The sequence below is a fragment of the Pelodiscus sinensis genome, chromosome 14 (assembly GCF_052426305.1).
Source record: "Pelodiscus sinensis isolate ZL-2025 chromosome 14, ASM5242630v1, whole genome shotgun sequence".
Lineage (NCBI taxonomy): Eukaryota > Metazoa > Chordata > Testudines > Trionychidae > Pelodiscus > Pelodiscus sinensis.
This window is the reverse complement of record NC_143065.1, coordinates 40,707,781-40,729,384: the sequence shown is the minus strand read 5'-3', so window position 1 is coordinate 40,729,384 and position 21,604 is coordinate 40,707,781. Positions and strand designations below refer to the sequence as shown.

Below are 21,604 nucleotides of genomic sequence, written 5' to 3'. Positions count from 1 at the left end.
AGGCGTTTACTCTGCTTTTTCCAAATTGAAAGCAATCAAAGAGGTTAAAAAGGGATCATTCCTTCTGCCACGCAAGCGAGTCTGAGCAGGTTTCTGGTTTGGTTTTTCTCCTCCCTCACTCCATTTCTGAAGCGTTAAGCTGCCCGGTGATTAGACAAAGGAATACTCTGGCTTGACATTTTCACTGGATTTAGCAAATAGTGATGAAAATCATGTCTCTGGTAAATCTCTGGAGATTTTTATAATTGGGAAAAGGATATGCGAGTCGGGTGGAAGGCAGCAGAGCCCTCTGTGGGTGACTCACCTTTTGTTGATCGTTTTTTCAAGGGATTTCCAGAAGGTGTATGTTATTTTTGGCACCTTTATAATCCCAGCAGGTGGCTTATTCACTCCCTCGCAATCTGGTTTTCATCTGTAAATGGTAGAGGATGCAAACAGGTAATTAAAAAACCCCTTTGGTTTAGAATAAAAAAGCAAAGAAAGAAAGAAAGCTGTTGGGTGTGGATAAAAGATGCCTAATTGAAATCGTGAAGACCAGCCTTTGTGGGCATCTGTGGTCTTGGTTTGCCTTGATCCTGTCTGTTCTCAGCCTGTGGACACAACAGTCCACTCCCCAGAGAGGTGCAATAGTTTGGTCTAATTCTGGTTGTGGAGCAGAGTGTGTGGGGCAGTTGCTCGTGGCTTGCGATATGCAGGAGGTCAGAGTAGATGGTTGTGGTCTATTCTGGCCTTAAACACCATGACAAGCTCCTCCGTTCATCCACCCAATGGTGGGCAGCAGCAGCTAACCATCCCATCACTCCCTTACGGTGTGTAATGAAGAATTGACTTGGGAGCAGCGAGTCCAGCCTCTAATCTGGCCTGGGTCTCCACTAGCTGCTTCTAAAGACACTAATTGTGTGGATGGTGATTTGTGACCTGACAATGGGACCGACTGTGGTGGAAACATGGCCGCCAACGGAGGTGGGGAAGGGAGCAATTGCCCTGGGGCCCAGTGATTTAAAAGGGCCCAGGGCTCCTGCCCGCTACCACTGTTACCATGGTAGCAGCAGCATCCGGAACTTCGGCTCCATGTAGCATGGTCCAGGGAGGGCTGGGTGGGAGAGGCTAGTCCCAGCCCCGCCTCTTCCACCTGAAGCCCCACCCCTTCCAGGGGACCTGGAACCAAGCCCCACCCCTACTTGCCCAGAGCCTGGCGAAGTCTGTCATCAGTCCTGAGTAGAAATGTTGCCACAGCCACTACATTGCAAGCCACCAACCTTCTGAATGCAGGCCCGGGAATCTCGCTTGTGGCCACCAGTCACTTCCAAATGGAGCTGGATTTGAATGAGCAGCTGCTCCCTCTTAGTGAAGGAAAGGCTCTGTTCCCCTCAGCCAGCCATCCTCTGGCTCTGGCCAGTCTTCCTGTTTTTCCGATCCAGATACCGTCCCTGGGATAGTGTTACATTTTCCTTGTTAGGTAAATGTCTTTGCTCGGCTGAGAGGGGGATTCTCTTCGCACTGTTCTGCATCCAGATTTTCTGCATGAGCTAACAAACCAAGCAGATGTCATTTCCCTCCACTGAAGGCCTGGCGACCCTGGGAAAGCCCCGCTGTCTCTCTGCGACTGGATGTGTGCTGGGATCAGATGAACAGCGGGATAGACAGCATCTGTGGCAGGCAGCGCTGTGTGTGCTGCAGATGTTTGGGTTGCACAGCCGTCACGGCGTAAATTTCCAGACATTCCTTGGGGAGCCGCAGTTTGAGCAGGAATGAGGATACCAGGAGGTAGGGCAGGATCCAGGCATGCAGCCCTGAAACAGAGCTGTGTCCTGCTGCTGCGGAAATAGAAACAGAAGAATACGTTAGATTTACCTCTTCTCTCTGTCGCTCGCCAGGACGCTTGGCTCCGTGGCCTGAGTGCAACACACACCTGCCGACTGTGTCCCCGACGCCTTCATCTGCACAGATGGGAAACAGGCTCCCGATCCCCACTTTTGTTTTTGCCAAAAATGGCATTGGGAACTGGCCATGGAACGCTTTGCTCTGCCCTGTGTAAGTTCCCCCTTCTTCAGCTTCCTACAGGGGAGCGCTATAGGGTTGCCTTTTGGTATCTGTTTTCGCCCTTTGGCAGGGCACAAAGATTTGCTCCAAAGCCAGCACGTGAGGGGTGTGTTGTAAGAACTTCAGAACATCCATGTTGGGTCAGACCAAAGGTCCACCCAACCCAGTATGCTGTCTTCTGACAGCGGCCAGTGCTGGGTGCCCCAGAGGGAATGAACAGAACAGGGAATCATCAAGTGATCTATTCCCTGTCACCCACGCTCAGCTTCTGGAAACATGGGAATCCATCCCGCCTTCCCACGATAGAGCTCTGAGGTGCTCTGGTTAGAGGAGGAGGGCTCTGTTGGCTTACCTCATAACCAAATTGAGCAGAATGACCGATAGAAGAAGAGGAGGTGAAGCTTAGCAGGGCATGCTAACCAAGGCCACACCTCCACCTACGGCAGGATCAACACTCTGGCCATCAATCTTCTAGGGTTTGATTTAGCAGGCCTAGTAAAGACCTGCTGAATTGAATGGTGAGGCGCCCAATTGCTGCCGGTACTCCTTGCGAGGGAAGTTGATGAGAGCGTTTCTCCCATCAACCTCCTGCTGTAGAGACTGCACCAACCTCGGCTTAAGGAGTTTACTAAGGCCAGGAAGGTCGACTTAAGTTACGCAGCTCAGCTTACCTTAAGCTTACCTTAAGCTGAGCTTGGCGGTGGCCCCACAGCTGGAGGTTTGCTCCCATCAGCTTCCCTGACTCCTTGTGACTGCGAGGAGTACAGGTACCGGCCAGAGCTGCCCCCAGCATTCAATTTATGGGTCTATACTAGATCCGCAAAATTGAACACCTGAACGTTGAAGACGTGTCCCAAGATCTACTAGGATAACCACACTGGGCAGGGTGTGGGTCTGTGATGATGATGTGGCATTATGGTCTAATAGGGTATGTTTACACTAGCCACCCGAGTTCGAACTTGCAAATGAAGCCTGGGATTAAAATATCCCGGGCTTTATTTGCATGTTCCCGGGTGCTGCCATTTTTAAATGCCCCGTAGTTCGGACTCCGTGCCCGCGGCTACACGCGGCACGGTCTAGGTCATCTCTCCTGGCCGGCCACACTGTCCCCTCCCCCTCTCCCCCCATCTCCTCAGGCCAGCCACGCTGCTCCCGAATCCCTCCCCATCTCCCTGGGCCAGCCGCACTGCCCCCTGCCCGCCAGCCTCTGCCCCTCCATCTCCCTGGGCCAGCCACGCTGCCCCTGACCCCTCCCCATGTCCCTGAACCAGCTGTGCTGCCCCCGCTCTCCCCTCCCGGCCAGCCCAGCCCCCCTTCCGGCTGGTCTCCACCCCCCCCCCATCAAGTGAGTCCAGTATTTTTTCTAAACCTACCTGGTAACCCTAATACCAGGGCGGGGTACAGCTTGTTTTCAAGTACTTTGTCCAGCTGACATTTCAAATGTCGCAAGCACTGGAGTTTCCACCTCTGCCCTTGAAAGGCTGTTCCTCAGTTGTCCATCTTTCTTGATATCCATTTCAAATTCCCCTTTCCTTAAATTCATGCTGTTCTTTCTAGTTACACATTGTCCAGCCACCCTAAGAAATCCCTCTCTCAATTTGTGGATGTTTTTGTTGCTGTGGCTTCAGAAGAGCTTGACTTAGGGAAAGTTCGAGATAAAAGCAATTTCACTTTTGAATTGTGTTTGGACTGGGCTGGGAAAAGTGAAAGAAAAGCGATCCATTTGGAGTATTCTGGCCTCTCTCCATTTCTCATCCCTTTGGAGGGCAGCATTTATTTCTAGTTATGGTCGTAGTCAGCTTCAGGATAGTCTACCGGATAGAGCACAAGTCTGGGCATCAGGAAACCTGGGTCCTTGTTCCAGTTCTGCCAGTGACTCCATGCCACATTGGCAGAGTTGCTTGCCATTCCTGTGTGTCAAATTCTGCCTCAGTAAAATGAAGCCAATGATACTTATCCAGCTTATAAAAGTACCTTGAGGTTGACAATAGAAAGTGATAGATAAATATGAAGGATTTCAACTATTACAATATTTGGAATTTGAGTGATAAGGCTGTGGCGCTACCTGTGTGAATTTCTTAGGCACACTGCCAAATGGCAAATTTGTGTGATTGCCGTTATTGGTAAGCTCAACCATTTAATGTTGCATGGTTTCTCATGGGCCATTTGCATGTGCAGTTTCCTGATAGGTGCGCATAATATCAGACATTTGGTGCAGGAATTTGTTTGAATGCCCATCCCCTTGGTTTTTGTATGTAGCCTTCAAATAAAGCCAACTTGCGAAGACTGGGGAAGGAACAATGGTTTTCCTTCTTATGGCTACAATCATAGAATCACAGAATACTAGAACTAGAAGGGACCTTGAAAGGTCATCAAGTCCAGTCCCCTGCCCTCACCGCAGGACCAAGCACCATTTCATCCATCCCTGATACATGTCTGTCTAACCTGCTCTTAAATATCTCCAGTGATGGAGATTCCACCACCTCTCTAGGCAATTTATTCCAGTGTTTCACCACCCCAACAGTTAGGAGGTTTTTCCTCATGTCCAACCTAAACCTCCCTTGCTGCAATTTAAGCCCATTGCTTCTTGTCCTATCCTCAGAGGCCAAGGAGAACAATTTTTCTCCCTCCTTGTAACACCCTTTTAGGTACTTGAAAGGTGCTATCATGTCCCCTCTCAGTCTTCTCTTTTCTAAACTAAACAAGCCCAGTTCTTTCAGTCTTCCCTCATAGCTCATGTTTTCTAGACCTTTAGTGATTTTTGTTGCTCTTCTCCGGACCTTCTCCAATTTCGCCACATCTTTCCTGACATGTGGTGCCCAGAACTAGATCCCTTTCTGCAGTACTCCTTCCTAGACAGTCACTTCCCATTCTGTATGTATTCCAGTATCAGGTGGGTTGGCTTTTAAAGGCTATGGCTGCTCACATCGACGTGTCTTCCAAAAGCAGACACAGGAATGGATGGACAATTCTCTGGGATGGACTGAGAGAGGGTGATCCTTGTGTCTGGACAGAGCCTGCTTCTGTGAAGGCTTTCTGCAGACAAGCATATTCCCGGTGGTCTGGGATGTAATACGCTGTTCTTAGAGACGATGCTGGGAGATTGCCCTCGGCAGAACATTTACATCGACAGTTCTAACAGCTTGCTGCGTCAACGTCCCATGAAATGTGTTTTCAGTCAAATATTTGTGTGAAATACGATAATTGGGGCAGAGCTGAAGGTCGGTGGTGACACTTTTTGCTGTGAGAGTGAGGCTGTGGAATCAAACACAGTGGGTTAGGGCTGTGATGTCTTAAGGTGATCTTGCCTCTTTTAGTTCTTGTGGCTTCAGCTACGTTTAGATTAGCGAAATCTCTGCCTAGTGGGTAAAAATACATCCCCATCCAGTTTCTGATTTACTGTGGCCGTTTGTGTTGCTGTAGTGCCTAGCACCCTCATCCTTCTCAGGGCATTGATGGATTCTAGAGAGAGCCTCGTGCAGCCTTCTTTTGCAGGAACGCTCCGAATGGGAGGCTGGGCCTTTGGAGATGAGGAGGCCAGAGGAGTATGGAAAGCCTCGTGGAGAAGAACGTGGCATTTGCTTGCCTTGAACGTGCAACCACTCTGTGGAGTCTTTCCAATGGCACTGGGAAAGGATTCCCATGTTAACAGGCTGCAGGACAATGAGTTTTCCTCATCTGAACAAGACCTGCAGGGTTTTCTTGTTTATATCTGAGAGAAACAGCTGGCAGCTTTGGTTCTCTGCGCCAATCGTATCCCCCCGGGCTAGCTCAGAGCTGCTGTTGTAAAGGACACGCTCCCGCCTTGTTTTATGAAACATGGAAATGTTGCCATACCCATCTTTCACGTGATTGGTGGTTTTCATGCTGAGCAATTCTGCTGTCCTTGACACTGTAGGTCAAAATGTGTTTTCATTTACACTGGTGTAAATCCAGATCGACCCTATTGTTTTTAAACAGAGCTCCTTAAAGTAATGGAGTTATTCCTGTTTTTACACTAGTGTTAAATAAAGGAAAGCAGAATCTGGCCTGTTTGGGATCGTTTTGACCTACCATTATATGTGCATCGACTTCTGATGTGGAAGGAGACAACTGTGCTTTCATTCTGAGGTTTTAATTTTAAAATCCATTTAAAGTTGCTTCTGCAAAAAGAGGTTCAGGTCCAATCATCCCTGCATTTATTGTAACTTATTTTGTAAGTGACACGATCTGTTCCTTTTTCAGTGCATTTTCCCAGTGGGGCTGATAACCCTCTTTTCTAGTGTTGTGATCTCTCACTTTTTTCCATTTCCTTTTTACTTGCTATTAAATAAGGTATTGTAACCCATTTGAAAATAGTGAAAGCTCAGCGTTGGGCAGACTCAGTTTACATGAGGTCAGGTTTCTCAGGGGGCTGCTATTTGAAGTTGTTTGCATAAGGAACCTGTTGGGTCATTAAACATGCTCCTAATTTTTTTTCCCTCTGGCAGGAAGTGGTAAGTGATTCTGTGACTCTAAAATGCAGAGAGGGTGTGGGATGAAATGCAGACCTGTTCTTTTAAGGCCAGAAGAAACCATTAGATTAGTGTTTCTGAACTAGGGGTACTCGAGAGACGTCTGGGAGGTATGTCAACACAACTGAAATTTGGAGAAAACTGAATTTTTGTTTTAAGTTTTACAGCGTTTTATTATTTTTGTACTTTTTACACCCAAAAATTTCATCGCCCACCCGGCTACAAGTAAGTTGTTTAAACAAATGTGTTGCAATGGTAGGACGTTTTTGTGTGTGTCTGAAAACTGTAGGGGCTCGTCTACATTGGCCCCTTTTCCGGAAGGGGCATGGTAATTTTTGAAATCGCAATAGGGAAATGCGCGGGGGATTTAAATATCCCCCGCGGCATTTAAATAAAAATGTCTGCCGCTTTTCTCCGGCTTTTAGAAAAGCCGGAAAAGAGTGTCTACACTGGCCCCGATCCTCCGGAAAAAAAGCCCTTTTCCGGAGGATCTTATTCCTACTTTGAAGTAGGAATAAGATCCTCCGGAAAAGGGCGCTTTTTCCGGAGGATCGGGGCCAGTCTACACGCTCTTTTCCGGCTTTTCTAAAAGCCGGAAAAAAGCGGCGGACATTTTTATTTAAATGCCGCGGGGGATATTTAAATCCCCCGCGCATTTCCCTATTGCGATTTCAAAAATTACCATGCCCCTTCCGGAAAAGGGGCCAATGTAGACGTAGCCTAGGTGTTGGGGGTACTTATATTTTTTTTTTTTTTTTTTGAAAAAGGGGTACTTTATAAAAAGAGGTTGAGAAGCACTGCATTAGATCATGTAGTCTGAGCGCCTGTGTAACACAGAGGGTTAAATTTCATGCACATCGCTCTGTAGTGAACCCAGTAATTTGTATTTGATTAAAACATATCAGCTCTTCTCAAATGGACATGAAATGGTATTTCACACTGCTAGGTATTTTACAGATTATCAAAAACTATGATGAAGATTAATATTTTATTACTGATACAGCTGGGGGGGTGGGAAGAGTCAGGATTTGTGCCCTGTAACTCTGTCTTACTGAGCCCCGCTCTTCAGCCTGTTTCAGCACAGGGACAGGGCCACAACCCCAAAGCTTCAGACACACACACCCAGGTGCTAAATCCTGCTGGAAAGGGATAACAAGTGGAGTTCCGCAAGGGTCTGTTTTGGGACCCGTACTGTTCAATATCTTCATCAATGATGTAGATATTGGGATAGAGAGTACGCTTATTAAGTTTGCAGATGATACCAAACTGGGTGGGGTTGCGACTTCTTTGGAGGATAGGGACATAATTCAAAATGACCTTAGCAAGTTAGAGAAATGGTTAGAGGTAAACAGGATGAAGTTTAATAAAGAGAAATGCAAAGTGCTCCACTTAGGAAGGAACAATCAGTTCCATACATACAAGATGGGAAGTGACTGTCTAGGAAGGAGCATGGCGGAAAGGGATCTAGGGGTCATAGTGGACCACAAGTTGAATATGTCAACAGTGTGATGCTGTTGCAAAAAAAGCAAATATGATTCTAGGTTGTATCAACAGGTGTGTTGTAAGCAAAACTCGTGAAGTCATTCTGCCGCTCTACTCTGCACTAGTTAGGCCTCAGCTGGAGTAATGTGTCCAGTTCTGGGCGCCACATTTCAAGAAAGATGTGGAGAAATTGGAAAGGGTACAGAGAAGAGCGACAAGAATGATTAAAGGTCTAGAGAACATGACCTATGAAGCCAGGCTTCATGAACTGGACTTGTTTAGTTTGGAAAAAAAGAAGATTAAGGGGGGACATGATAGCGGTTTTCAAATATCTAAAAGGGTGTCACAAGGAGGAAGGAGAAAATTTGTTCCTCTTGGTTTCAGAGGACAGGACAAGGAGTAATGGGCTTAAAGTGCAGCAGGGGAGGTTTAGATTGGACATTAGGAAAAAATTCCTAACTGTCAGGGTGGTCAAATATTGGAATAAATTTGCCAAGGGAGGTGGTGGAATCTCCCTCTCTGGAGATATTTAAGAACAGGTTAGATAGACATCTGTCAGGGATGGTGTAGATGGAGCGTGGTCCTTCCTTGAGGGCAGGGGGCTGGACTCGATGACCTCTCGAGGTCCCTTCCAGTCCTATGATTCTATAAGCAGCACAGTGTAAGCCCTTTTCCCAGTACTCAGGTACACAGCCCCTCTGAAAGCTGTACCCTAGATAAATCTGTCTTATGCTGTAGAGAGATCTCTACAGTATAAGCTCATGAAATGTACCCTCTTTCTCCATGAAAAGAGATAAATGCACAATTCTTTGCCCCCCAGTAACAATTATTTACATTGTGTTCATTAATAAACAAAGTGATTTCATTAAATATAAAAAGATTAGAAAGTGGTCCTAAGAGGTAGCAGACAGAATAAAGTAAGTAACTGAGCAAAATATAACAGAACACACAAGCTAAGCTTAATACACTAAAGTAGCTAGTGACATGGAATATCTCACCCTAAAAGTTGTTCTAATAATACTCACAGACTAGACATCCTTCCATCCTGGACCCAGCTTCTTCCTCCCATTCAGTCTGAGTTATTTCCAGCAGTCATCTTGGGCAGGATACCCAGGAAGATCTGGCAACCTGCATTACCTCACTCTCTACCCTTAAATAGATTTTGCAAAAGGTGGGAATCCTTTGCGTTCATTCTAAACTTTCCCTCAGCTCATGTGGAAAAATTCATCATCCAAAGTGGATCCCAGCATCAGATAACATGGCCACAGGTCTTGGCGTGTATTGGCAAATCATTATCCTGAGTACCGGGCCATTAAGTTCCTTGAGTATTACTAATGGCCATCACTTAGTATGATTACATTATTAACGCAGGTTTATCTACATTATATTTTAGAGAATTTGTGCATCTGTCTGTGTGTCTGTCCATTTGTCCAAAAACTCTTTCTAAATGGTAAGAGCCAGGATCACCAAATTTGGTATGCAGCTTCCTCTTATCATAACTTAAAGTATGGTCAGTGTTTGGCTGTGCCAGGAGAATGGGATGTGCATGGAATGTTATTGTTTTGCATCAAACAGAAGGGGAAAGTTGTGGTAATAGTGACCGTTATACTCATGAATGACCATGAGGGGCAGCGAGGGCCCAAGGAGATGAAGCTGAAGAAAAGAAGGTTTGGTGTATGGGCTATTGAACAAAATGTGCTAACAGCATTAGTGGGAGCTGGCCAGCAGTTGTTCGTTCATAGAATAAGTTCATGGACTTCTGAACTTTTTCTAGTGATGCTGCCACTGAAATGACCTTTACCCCTAAAGGGTTTGGAAGCTGGAATTTTCCAAGTACCTGAAAATTTGTTTCTTGGAAGAGCCCAGCCTGTCTTTCTTCTTGTTTCTTATACTTTCTTCCCTCCATTTTTTCCCTTCCTAACTGAAAAATGTGGCGGCAGCCACCACCACAGCACCTTTGGGACCTGCACAGTGAAGCAGAATTTGGTTTTTTTTCTTGAGGTTTCTGGTCCTAGCTTGAGTCTGGGGTTTGATTTTAGTCCTGTTAAAAACAGAGGGAGGGAAGAAAGAAATGGAACGATGCCAACCTGAGATGGTCCTTCTAGCAGGAGAACTCCCAAGAGAGGCAGTGCCTAAGCAATGTTCCCTCGAATCTTTTCCAGCCACGTGTGGATTTTTTCCATCCATGTGCAGAATAAATTTTGTATGTGCACCGAGGCGTGTGTGAACGTGTATCACCAAGGGAAACACAAAACCTAGCTGTGGGCAGTCTGCTAATTGGCTCGGCAGCATTGAAATATCTCCTGAGTAGACGCACAAGTGCACAGCTTACAGTAAACACTGCTGCTAAGGAAACTGCTGTGTTTATTGTAAGGGGCTTTCACCACCATTCTTGTTTGTGTTGTTATTGTACCTAGCTGCACAACCAGGGTCCTAGCTTCATTGTGCATGAAGCAGGATACACTCATGGTAAAAGGGTCCCTGTCCCAAAGAGCTTACAATCTCAATAGATAAGATAGACGGTGGTAGAGCTGGGTTGTGGTGCAGCTCTCCAGAGCTGGAGCTCACAGCAGCTGAAGGTAGAGAGGTTGGCTGTGGCTCAGTGGCCTAATGCATAAGGCATCAGTTTCCAGAGCTTGAGATTGTGGGTTCAAGTCCCTCCCTGGCATTAGAATCTCCGACCTTGGGTATCCTGACCTCTTGTCAGATCGTTCTGGTTCATCTGGCATCCAACTTAGAATTTGCCCTGGATAAATTCCAGATGTTTCAGCATAAATCACAGATTGTATATTTGTTTGTCACATTCCCAATCCATACATATGCAAAGCAAGGCTCATTTGCAGAAGCAAATAAGTGGCTAATAAACCCATTAAAGAACCTGGTGATCTGCTTATGGGTGGATCAAGAACTGAAAAATAAGGTAACAGCCATGGAACTAATGACTCGTTGTGAACGATTCACCCGGCTCCAACATCAGGGGTCTAAAGGGAATGGCTCACATGGTGAATTCCTTTCCTGGGAGAGTTTTACACAGCATAGTTGAGCGTGGCAAAGAAGGGGGAGCAATCGTCGCCCAAGTTATGACCTAGTGAATGGAAGGAATGGCCGTCAAGTTTGCTGAGGCAGCAGATCCACATATGTACCCATATTGTGGTTAGGAAAGGCATGGCACTAAACCCAAGGGACAACTTTACTTAGATCAGCAGCAAGAAAGCTTCCACGTCGACCATATGAGACTTTCGTACTTCTTGGACAGTGGCAATGACCATGAAGAACAGAAGAATTTCCCTCGGCTCGCCAACCAAACCAAACCTTATTTGCAGATCTGCAGGGTCCCATAGGATTTGATCACAGCTTGAGAAATCAACTCTTCGTCTTTTCAAACTGCCAGTCTGTGACTCTTCCAAGGAAGAGCCATTCAGAAAGGTCATTAGTGAATTTCCAAGATTGCCTGGAAAACACTTGGTCTGTGTCTTCACTAGGAGAAAGGCGCTTGGGTAAAATCTTAGTAAGGACAGAACAGTTTGTAGCTTTCACCCACGTTAACAGGTTGAGTTAGAAACTGGGCACCCCTATAGCCATTAACTTGCCCTTGATTTAAGAACATACCTTTTTTTAAAAAAAATTCCTAGTCAAGATAGGACCTTGGTCCTGGTCTACACTAGGGCTTTATTTTGAAATAACTGGCTGGTTATTTTACAATCTGGACTGCTTTTCTCGGGCAATAACGCTTATTTCACAATCGTTATTTTGAAATAGCGGTAGAGTGGATGCTCTGCTGCTGCTCTTTTGAAATAATGACTCCCCAGAGTCATTCAAAGTAATTACTCCCCGGTGCTTCCTGGGGCTCTATGTCGAGGTAGTGTGTCCACATTAATGGACCCTGCCTCGGACTAATTTTGAGGCTCCCCCATAGTGTGGACACACTTTCGATTTTGTAAAATTGGTAGTTGTCCAATTTAGTTATTTTGAAATAATTTCCTAGTGTAGACGTGGTCTTGGAGGGGATGGGATTGTCTGCTTTTTGCAGTGATCTACCCTTAGGCTCTCTGCTTTTTCTGGAGAGTTTCAGGAGCAGAGTCGTCCTACCCAGCATGGCTTCCTCCCCCAGAAACGAACCCCATAAAAAGTGCATTGAGGTGGCCAGACGCTTCAGAGACATTTTTAACAGGCTCAAAAAGAGATACTTTGTCTTCTGCTTTTAATCCGACAGTTGGATCCCGACAGGATCTTCTTTCTCAGAGGTCTCCTTTATAGTAGCAGCTTTCACTCTCTCTTCTTACTCATTATATCTGAACGCCTCACATACAGGGTGGACAGTCCCCATTCCTGAGGAGATATTACTACATTTCCTTTTTCTTCTGAGGGCCAGACCTCTTTCTGGGCTTTCCATGGCTGGGCGAGCATCTATTTTTTAAGGCATTACATCTCTTGGTTTTATTTTTCCTGCCAAGTAGCTGTCATGCATTGTTTGCCCCCCCAGCCCCTCCCGATCCCCCTTGATTCGCTATTAGTATGACTGTAGTCTTCCCGACTAGCGGTTGTGACTCCTCAAATGCAACGCTCGCTTGGCTCTTCCTCCAAGAAAGCACTCTGCATGACCGGACACTGACTGCAGAAGCAAGTTTGTGTGTGATATGTGGGGGAGACCTGAAAGGTTTTTCTTATCTGCCCCCGGCTGCCTCAGCCCCTGCAAATTAGCATTGTTTACCCAACACCAGAAGTGTAAAGCTGCCTCTGTCACCAGGCAGAGCGCCATCAGTTAATGACCCTTATCAGAAAGCAGCATGTGCAGTGTTTTGCTGTGTAACCTAGAGCCATAAATATATTTCCCTGCTACTCCTCTAGATGTACGGTAGTCGGAACTGCAACTAGATTTCAGCCCAACTGGAAAACTCACCCGTGAAACCCTGAGAAAATCTCTGTGCAGCTGCATAGGGGGCAGCGATAGGGCTGCTGATCTGTGGGGACAAGGGGTATTTTCTCGAGCACTCTTCTCTACGAGGTGTCGCACAATATCCTGGGCTGCTCTGCCGTGTCCCTGGAAGTATCTCCTTCAACAGCACCCTGGAAGTTGAATCGCCGGCACTGGCCATGCAGGGTTGGCGGGGCAGACATGATTCCAGGGAACCGATGAGCCGAGGTGGGTACATGAGTCCGTTGCCATGTGTTGGCATAGCTGGTTTTGTTCCCTCGCACCTGGGGATTTCAGCCATACCCCCCTTGCTGCAGAGGATGTCCCTGGGCATGCCTGCTTTGGGACTTAGTGCTGGTGAAAGGTGCCAACGTCACAGCTCTGGGGACAGGAGTCCAGCCACCGAACAGGTGATTTCAAGCTGCCCAGGACTTCCCTCTAGTGTTGGGAGAAGACCTTTCTGCTGTGAATGACACAGCCCAATGATGCTGTCTTACCCCTTTCAGCCCTGCTGGCTCTTGCACATGCGCCCAATTCCTTCTCTTCCGGCCCTTGTCTCCACTCCTTAGGCCTCCCGTGCCTGAGATTGTGGATTTGAGATCCCCCTCCCCTGCCCCAGGAGCAGCTGGGCAGCTTCCAGCAGCTTCCCCAAGTCCCTCCCTGTTTAGCCAGATCTCCAGTTGGATTTGATAACTGGCCTGGAATCCCTAAACTGTTGGCTGATGTGTAGGGCCTCCAGTAGGGAAACATAAAGGGCCACAAGTCTCCTTTCTAAAAAGGTGTCATCTTTACATAGTTATTCTTCGGAATGGAGCCCACTGGAAGATCAAACACACACCCTGCAAAGCTTGGCTGGCTAACGTTTGAGCAAGTCTTCATGTTTATGAGTGAGTAAAGGGGCATCCGTAGCGCAGTCTGGCTGGCACTGCTCCCTTTTGGCTTAATGAAGAACAGTGCGAAACGTGTGTAGGGAAACAGCGAGCCATTGTTGACAGCTTTACAGGAGGCTGACTGGCGGGCAAAGCGTACCCTGACTGATTAGCAGCAGACCTTAAGGGTGCCTTTAAATGCAGCGTTGTGCCCGGAGGCTTCAAGGCTTCTTAAATAAATAAATAAATAAATAAAAACACTCAAACCCAACTCAGTTCCTGGAAGAATGCCACGGCTCGGTTTCTTGCTGGGCTTCTGGGAACACATAGTTTAGAATGTTGACTTCTTAGCTGAATCAGTACATTAAAGGATTTTATGTCTGAGCAGAATCCATGTTGGCTGTGTAAGGAAGCAGAGAGAAATGAAACAGAACTGTCTGGTGGCCTCTCCTTTCCCCGGGATTAAGTTCCATTTGCTTCCCAGAGCTTCAATTCAAGGGCACGGGGAAGGGAAAACTATTTTCCAGAGTTCATCTCAAGCCAGCAATCCTGCTCCCAGCAATCCTGCTTAACCAGTGTAATATTCTCTGTAGAAACACTTTGGAAGTCTTTTGTGACTTTTACCCTGTGTGCATGCACACGTGCTTTATGTACTTTCTTTGATCCTCACGTTGAAAGAGCCTTGAATGAGCCTTTTTTTTTTGTTTGTTTCTTTTGAAGGTGCCATTTTATCCTTCCACTTTGATTTCTAAGTACTTGACTTTGCTCATAAATCAGGTACTTATATACATGTGTACGAAGTGGTAACATTTGTACCAGCTGTTATGCATGCAAGAGAGCGGCTGCGTTTTAAAAGCGGGAGTGGATTTTTATTTGTTAGTGACTTGGGGATATTTTTTCCGATGGTCTAGACTTCCAGCTATTGCAGTTAAGGCTAATGATTTGGGTGCCGCAGGTGAAAACTTGAGTCTAATCTGCATACCTTCACTGGCATTAGGAAAATCATTTAACTTCTCAGTGCTTTTGTCTCCCATTCTCTGTTTATTATCATCCCTTTAAATACTTATTACTTTTTAGTAATATTCATATTACCCTAGCATGGACCTGATATGGAAAGACGCATTCTCTGTTCCAAAGAGTTAGAAACTAAAAGATGGTGATATTTTCTTACCTGTTGTCTTGCTCAGAGAATCTTTACACTGCCAAGGGCTTAGCTGTCTACAAAGCAATGGAAAGTTATGCAATATAAAAGATACAGTATTAAAGCTCATGTATATAGTGGGCAGAAAAAGACCAAGGCTGGCTAATGCAGCACCCTCTGTATAATCAAAGCAGAGAGAAAAGCATCTTCACATTCAAAAATCGTCCTTATGATGCCTTTGCTCACTGACCCACCTGCTCCACTGCAGCATAAGAAAGAAAGACATGAATGGAACGAGGAACATTGGCATTGCCCGACCCCATCAGCGCAATGGTCTGCGTAGCCCGGAGACATGTCCCCAACGGGGCTCTTGTACATTTCAAAGGCTGAGGTTCTGCACTCTCTGTGGGGTTTCCACTTTTGAACTATAGCAAGAGTCCAGTAGGGCTTTTGCTACAGTTCAAAGGAACAGGCACCCTTATAGACTAATCGGATAGTCAATGGAAATCCCATCAACTATTCCATTAGTTAATTAATCTGAATTTAACATCGCTACTCTCCAGGCTTCCTGCCAACACTTCCTGCTTCCCTAGTATTCCCGGAGACTCTCTAGGACCCAATCTCTATGGTGTTAACTCTAACAGGCCAGTTTGTTAACTGGCTGGCTGGCATGTCTGGAAAAGGGCAGTACTCCTCCCATTCATCACAGCCCACCTTGAGACCGTCGGAAGGGGCCTGAATTTCTACTGTCTCGAATGGGCCGCCCCGAATCTCTAGCTGAAAATGTTGGTGACAGGACTTTGTTCTGGGGCCAGCTCATGTCTGGGCCACTGTGTGTTGTGTTTCCCTGTGGCCCGGAATCACTGTGTACACACTCTCGGTGTGTTCTGACAAGACTGCATGAAATGCAGCGTGACACCGCTTTGGAGCCTGTTGAGTAGATTGTTCCACAACAGTTCATGGCAGAGTTTGACTATGTAGCTGTGCAAGCACCCAGCTCCTGAGAGCTTAGAATCTAATTATTCCAGACGTCTTTACTCTCCAGTTCTTCCCCAATAGGCAGCATCCATAGGAACCACTCATAGACAGTGCCACAAGAGGGAAAGGCAGCTTTGTGGGTTGTTACTTTTCTTCCTTTGTCATCATCAGCTTTTTCTCTGCACGATCCATATGGCCCCTGAGTTGAGGGGAATTCTGTAGGCACAATGTCTGCATTTCTGAAGGGGCATGCTTTGCAATGGATAATCTGTCTCTCTATTGTCTGCAGAATAACAGGAGCAATAGTACTGACTTTTTCTATTGAACAGCTGCTCAGTGCTAGTCTCTGCTCCCAGAGGGGATCTGTAAGGATGAATTGATTTCAGACTCCTCCTCTGGAAAGGGTGAGAAAGTTCATGGAAAAGAAGATTGAGATACTGAGATCTGACAGTCAGGCAACAAAATGTTGATATGTGAGAGCTGGCTATACCGTGTCATGTGTAACCTACAGTGGCTTAGGTGAGGCAGGGTATTTATGGAATTCACGGGAGATGTGACAATTCCATCTCGGAAAGAGGTCCTCTAGTCACTGAAAGTGACAGTCAGAAATTAGCTGAGGAAATAGCATCCCCCCCCCGTTGCATTTGGAGTATTTTAGCTGATGCTCTACACTAACAACAACCGAAAAGGATAATGGATAACTTTTTGTCTGCCGTTTGGCCCTATTTTTAATAAATCGGTCTCAAAGTTTTGAGATTGCCCATTTGTCAAATTTTCAAACAAGCAGCTGCATCTTTCTCCTGCATTGCTGCTCATGCCGGGAGACGCTCCCTTTAAAAAGGCCTCAAAGCCACCTCATTGTCTTCCTTCGGATTCCTGTTTCAAACTCTGCTTTGCTGTGATGCCTTCAAAAACCTGACAATGGTTAGTTATTTGGTGGGCTGAGAGACCGCTGTCTGTCCTTGTACTCTCCTGTCTGTCTGTATCCATGTGTCCTCTCTTAGCTTATAATTAGATTCTAAGATCTTTGGGGCAGGAAAATGTCTTTATTTTCTCTTGTGTTGCACCTAGCCAGAATGGATTAAATCAAGGTAATTTAAATCACAAAAAAAAACCCCAAAAATGTAATCATTGATTTAAATCAAGTTTCCCAGTGATACGTCGTCCCATATTTCCTCAAACAGTGGTGCAAATCTGATCTCTAAAACTTGTTAATTCATAGCTCAGCACAGCGTTTTACAACATCTAGGAGGGGACACGTGTAATTTTTTAGATAAATTGATTTTTATTAATTTAGAAATGGTACATAATAGTCATTACCCTGTGTCAAGGTGCAGATGCAGCAGCAGTACCTTAGCAATGGTAAGAACTAAATCACACACACAAACACAACCGCACTTGTAACATTTAAGATTTAGTTTAATAAGATACGTAAATGCTTCACATTTGCAGTTGCAGTAAGTAGTCTCCTGAGTTGCTGGCTGACAGCTGACCTTAAACTTTTTTTTTTTTTAATTTTCAAATGTTATAAACTCCAACAGACAAGCCCTCAGAACTCCAAATGTACTGTGTCCTTAAAACTTCTACAGCTAGCTTGCATCTTCCCCACTCCCAGTCATTTTGATGCAGATCTGATTCCAAGTTACCAAAAAAGCTAAGACTGAACTGCTTAAAGTGCACTTAATTTTGGAATACGCCCCATTGAAAACTAGTATAGGATGAGGGTTCCTTTGGGAAAGCTGAGTTATGCTGAAATCAAACAGGGAATAGACTTATGGCATCACCATTATGGGCTGTAGCCATGATGTTCCAAAATAATTATCTCATGTAGTATAAAAAAAATGACATTCAGTGGCAACTGGCAACTCTAGATTTCTGACTACAGCTTTCTGTACTCTACACTTGGGTGAGAGATTCTTAATTTAGGTAACTAATTAAACAAGCCATGAGGATTAGCGAAGCTAAACTTCTTTTTTAGCAACATCCAACACAGCAAACAGCTTGGGAATGTACTTGTCAACGCACACTTACAGTAAAGGGCACGGAGAGAGTCTTGAAGAATGATTCATCGCAATTGTTCTTCAGGCAGATGCACATCTTTGTCTTTCTCCCAATCAGCAGTTTTCCTTATGATGTTTCATTCTTGCAGCGAGATCCTGCATCTTCTTCTTGCCCTGCTTATACTTGGTGCATTTTCCGTTTTTACCCAGAGAGCAAATTTCTTCAGATATTCCCAGGCAGGATCTCTTTCGCACCCAGAGACCATGACAGTTTTTCTGTGGCAAAAGTGTAGGGGAATATAGAAAGCTGTGAGTATGCTAAATAATGTCTCCCCTTTTTCTTTCCAGTCCACTCCACTCTTCCTTTCTACGGTGCCTCTGTCCTTTCCTACGTATTGTTTCTCTGTCTTGAGACAATGTCTTAACTAGGGATGTAAGTGACTACAGGCAGTCCCCGGGTTACGTACAAGATAGGGACTGTAGGTTTGTTCTTAAGTTGAATCTGTATGTAAGTCGGAACTGGCGTCCAGATTCAGCCGCTGCTGAAACTGACCAGCAGTGGCTGAATCAGGACGCCTGGGGCAGAGCAGCTGGGGTGCTGCCGGGTTAGTCCAGTAGCGCCCAGAGCAGTGCTACGGGACCAACCGGCAGCGCCCCAGCTGCTGTACCACAGGCGTCCGGAGCAAAGCCGCGGAGCACGGGGGCAGCGGGACAGCCCAGACGTGCCGTGGCTGTCCTGCTGCCCTTGGGCTCCGTGGCTTTGCTCTGCTTTGCTCCCCGTCCCCCTGGTCTGCCCGCGTGCTCCACCGCTTTGCTTCCTCTCCCTGGTCTGCTGGAGACCAGGGAGAGGGCCCCGTTCGTAACTGCGGATCCGACATAAGTCGGATCCACGTAACTCGGGGACTGCCTGTAGTTGACTACCCAATAAGCATATGCTTATCAGGTAGTCGAGTAGCAACTTCACTAGTCACACTGCGCCCCCCTCGATCAGAGAGAGGCAGCAAGGGGGCGGAGAAGGAGCCACTGCTGGGGGGAGCCAACTTAAAAGCTGGTTTCCCCCAGCACTATCTGCACAGAGGGGCAGAGGCATAGAGGGGGCACTGGGTGCAAGCCAAGTATCAGCTGTCCTGGCTTGTGCCCGATCCCAGATGCTGCACCTGGCGGCTCTTCATACATTTAAAAGGCAGGGGTTAGCCCCAGGACCTAACCCAGCTGTGGTTCTGCAGTTCCCCCCCTTATCGACTAAGCGAGTAGTCGATGGAAATTCCACCGACTACTCGATTAGCTGATTAAACTCAGTTTAACATCCCTAGTCTTAACTAACTCCTCTGCCATACTTAGCCTAGCTCCACCACCACATAAGCACAGGAAAAAAAGAATCCCTATCCAGCCTGTGCCTGTTTTCGCACACGTCAGTCTGCTGAGAAACAGGCTACGGCTACACTGCCGCTTTTTTGAGGAAGAGGATATGCAAATTGCACTCGCATTTTCATATCTTCTTCCGATTCTTTTTGCAGAAGAGGTTTTGCCGATTAAAAAGCCCCATATAGACGGGGCCATTTATCGGAAAAAAACCCTCTTTCGCAAGATCTCTTATTCCTCAAAAATTGAGGTTTACAGGATCCTGCGAAAGAGAGGGTTTTCCTGACAAATGGCCCCATCTACCTGGGTCTTTTTATCGGCAAAACCCCTTCTGCAAAAAGAATCGGAAGAAGATATGCAAATGTAAGTGCGATTTGCATATCCTCTTCTGCAAAAAAGCATCAGTGTAACTGTAGCCACAGAGATTGAAAGCCGAGAACTTTCAAGAGCAAGGGCTGGTCATGAGGCTGGACAGACTAGAGCCATTAATGCATTGTTACGAGGCTGCAGGTGTAGCATGTTTGTGACGCTATTTAATTGCAATGATTATCTATAAATGAGAAATGTAATATTTTATCGATGATTTAAAAATATCTGATTTTAAAAAACCTGATTTAAATAAAAAATCCACATTTTAAATTTTTAAAAAAAGTTATTGGTTTGTATCCACTCTGCACCTCGCACAATGAGGTCCTGGTTCATGACTGGAGCTCCAGCAATACAGATAGTAATGATGTTAGAATCTCAAATCTGGGTTTGATATTTCTCCAGTATTTATTTGATTACTCTTCTGATTGAAAACAGGAGCAATCTTTCTGATGCCTGGAAACACTTTCACCAAAGGCTTGGAAGATTTTTACAAATCACATTCACTTTTCACTGCTTACACTACACAACAGCTATTCCCATGTTGACAAGACACTTTTCAAGAGCTACAGAGATAATATTTCTGGACACGGTTAATGATTGCTTTTTGAAGCAGCTAGTCCTGGAACCACAGAGAAAGAGGCAATTCTTGATCTAGTCTGAAGTACAGCAGCTCGAAAATAAGCAAATACGATATTTTGTAGCTTCAGGGGGTAGCCGAGTTAGTCTGTTACAGAAAAAAACAACAAATGGTCTGGTAGCACTGGTCATCTGAAGAAGTGGGCTGTGCCCACGAAAGCTCATAATACCATCTGCATGTTTTGTTAGTCTGTAAAGTGCTACCAGACCATTTGTTATGATATTTTGTGTTTGTGTTGGGGTAGAGGGGCGGGGTGTTGAGATTCCAAAGAGCCCACTATTATAGCATTTAACTTCAAAAATAGGAACTACATAGAATCATAGAATAATAGGACTGGAAGGGACCTCAAGAGGTCATCGAGTCCAGCCCCCCGCCCTCAAGGCAAGACCAAGCTCCGTCTACACCATCCCTGACAGATGTCTATCTAACCTGTTCTTAAATATCTCCAGGGAGGGAGATTCCACCACCTCCCTTGGCAATTTATTCCAATATTTGACCACCCTGACAGTTAGGAGTTTTTTCCTAATGTCCAATCTAAACCTCCCCTGCTGCACTTTAAGCCCATTACTCCTTGTCCTGTCCTCAGAAACCAAGAGGAACAAATTTTCTCCTTCCTCCTTGTGACACCCTTTTAGATATTTGAAAACCTCTATCATGTCCCCCCTTAATCTTCTTTTTTCCAAACTAAACAAGTCCAGTTCATGAAGCCTGGCTTCATAGGTCATGTTCTCTAAACCTTTAATCATTCTTGTCGCTCTTCTCTGTACCCTTTCCAATTTCTCCATACATAACAAAGTTAAATGGAAATTAAATGGAACAAAGAGTGAAATACCTGAAAGCTTCATAGTAACTTTTTAAGAAGAACAACTACAAAGCAGTGAGAATACCACCATGGCTAAAAATTGCAAAAGAATCCATTAGAGGCAAAAAGGCATCCTTTAAAAATTGGAAGTCAACTTCTACTGAGAAAAATACACAAACACACAGATACTGGCAAGTCATGTGTAAAACTATAATCAGGCAGGCAAAAAAGCATCTGAGGAGCAATTAGCAAAAGACACAAAACCTCACAGTAACATTTTTAGGTATATCAGAAGTAGGAAGCATGCTAATCAGTGGGGCCGTTGGATGATCAAGATGCAAAAGAAGACAAAACCTTTGTGAAGAATCAAAATAAATTCTTTTCATTGGTCTTCATAGCACAGAGTGGGAGGGGGATTCCCATTCTTGATTTGTTTTTTGGTGACAAATCTAAGGAGCAGTCCCAGTGTTACAGGGTGCGTGGGCGTGCCCCACCTGGGGCTCGCAGGCCCAT

At 45.7% G+C, this 21,604-nt stretch overlaps 1 protein-coding gene across 4 annotated transcripts in view; it reads left to right on the top strand.

Moving 5' to 3' along the window:
* The window catches only part of IGDCC4 (immunoglobulin superfamily DCC subclass member 4), a 232,508-nt gene that overhangs the window by 124,977 nt on the left and 85,927 nt on the right, over positions 1-21,604 (top strand). The window lies entirely within an intron of this gene.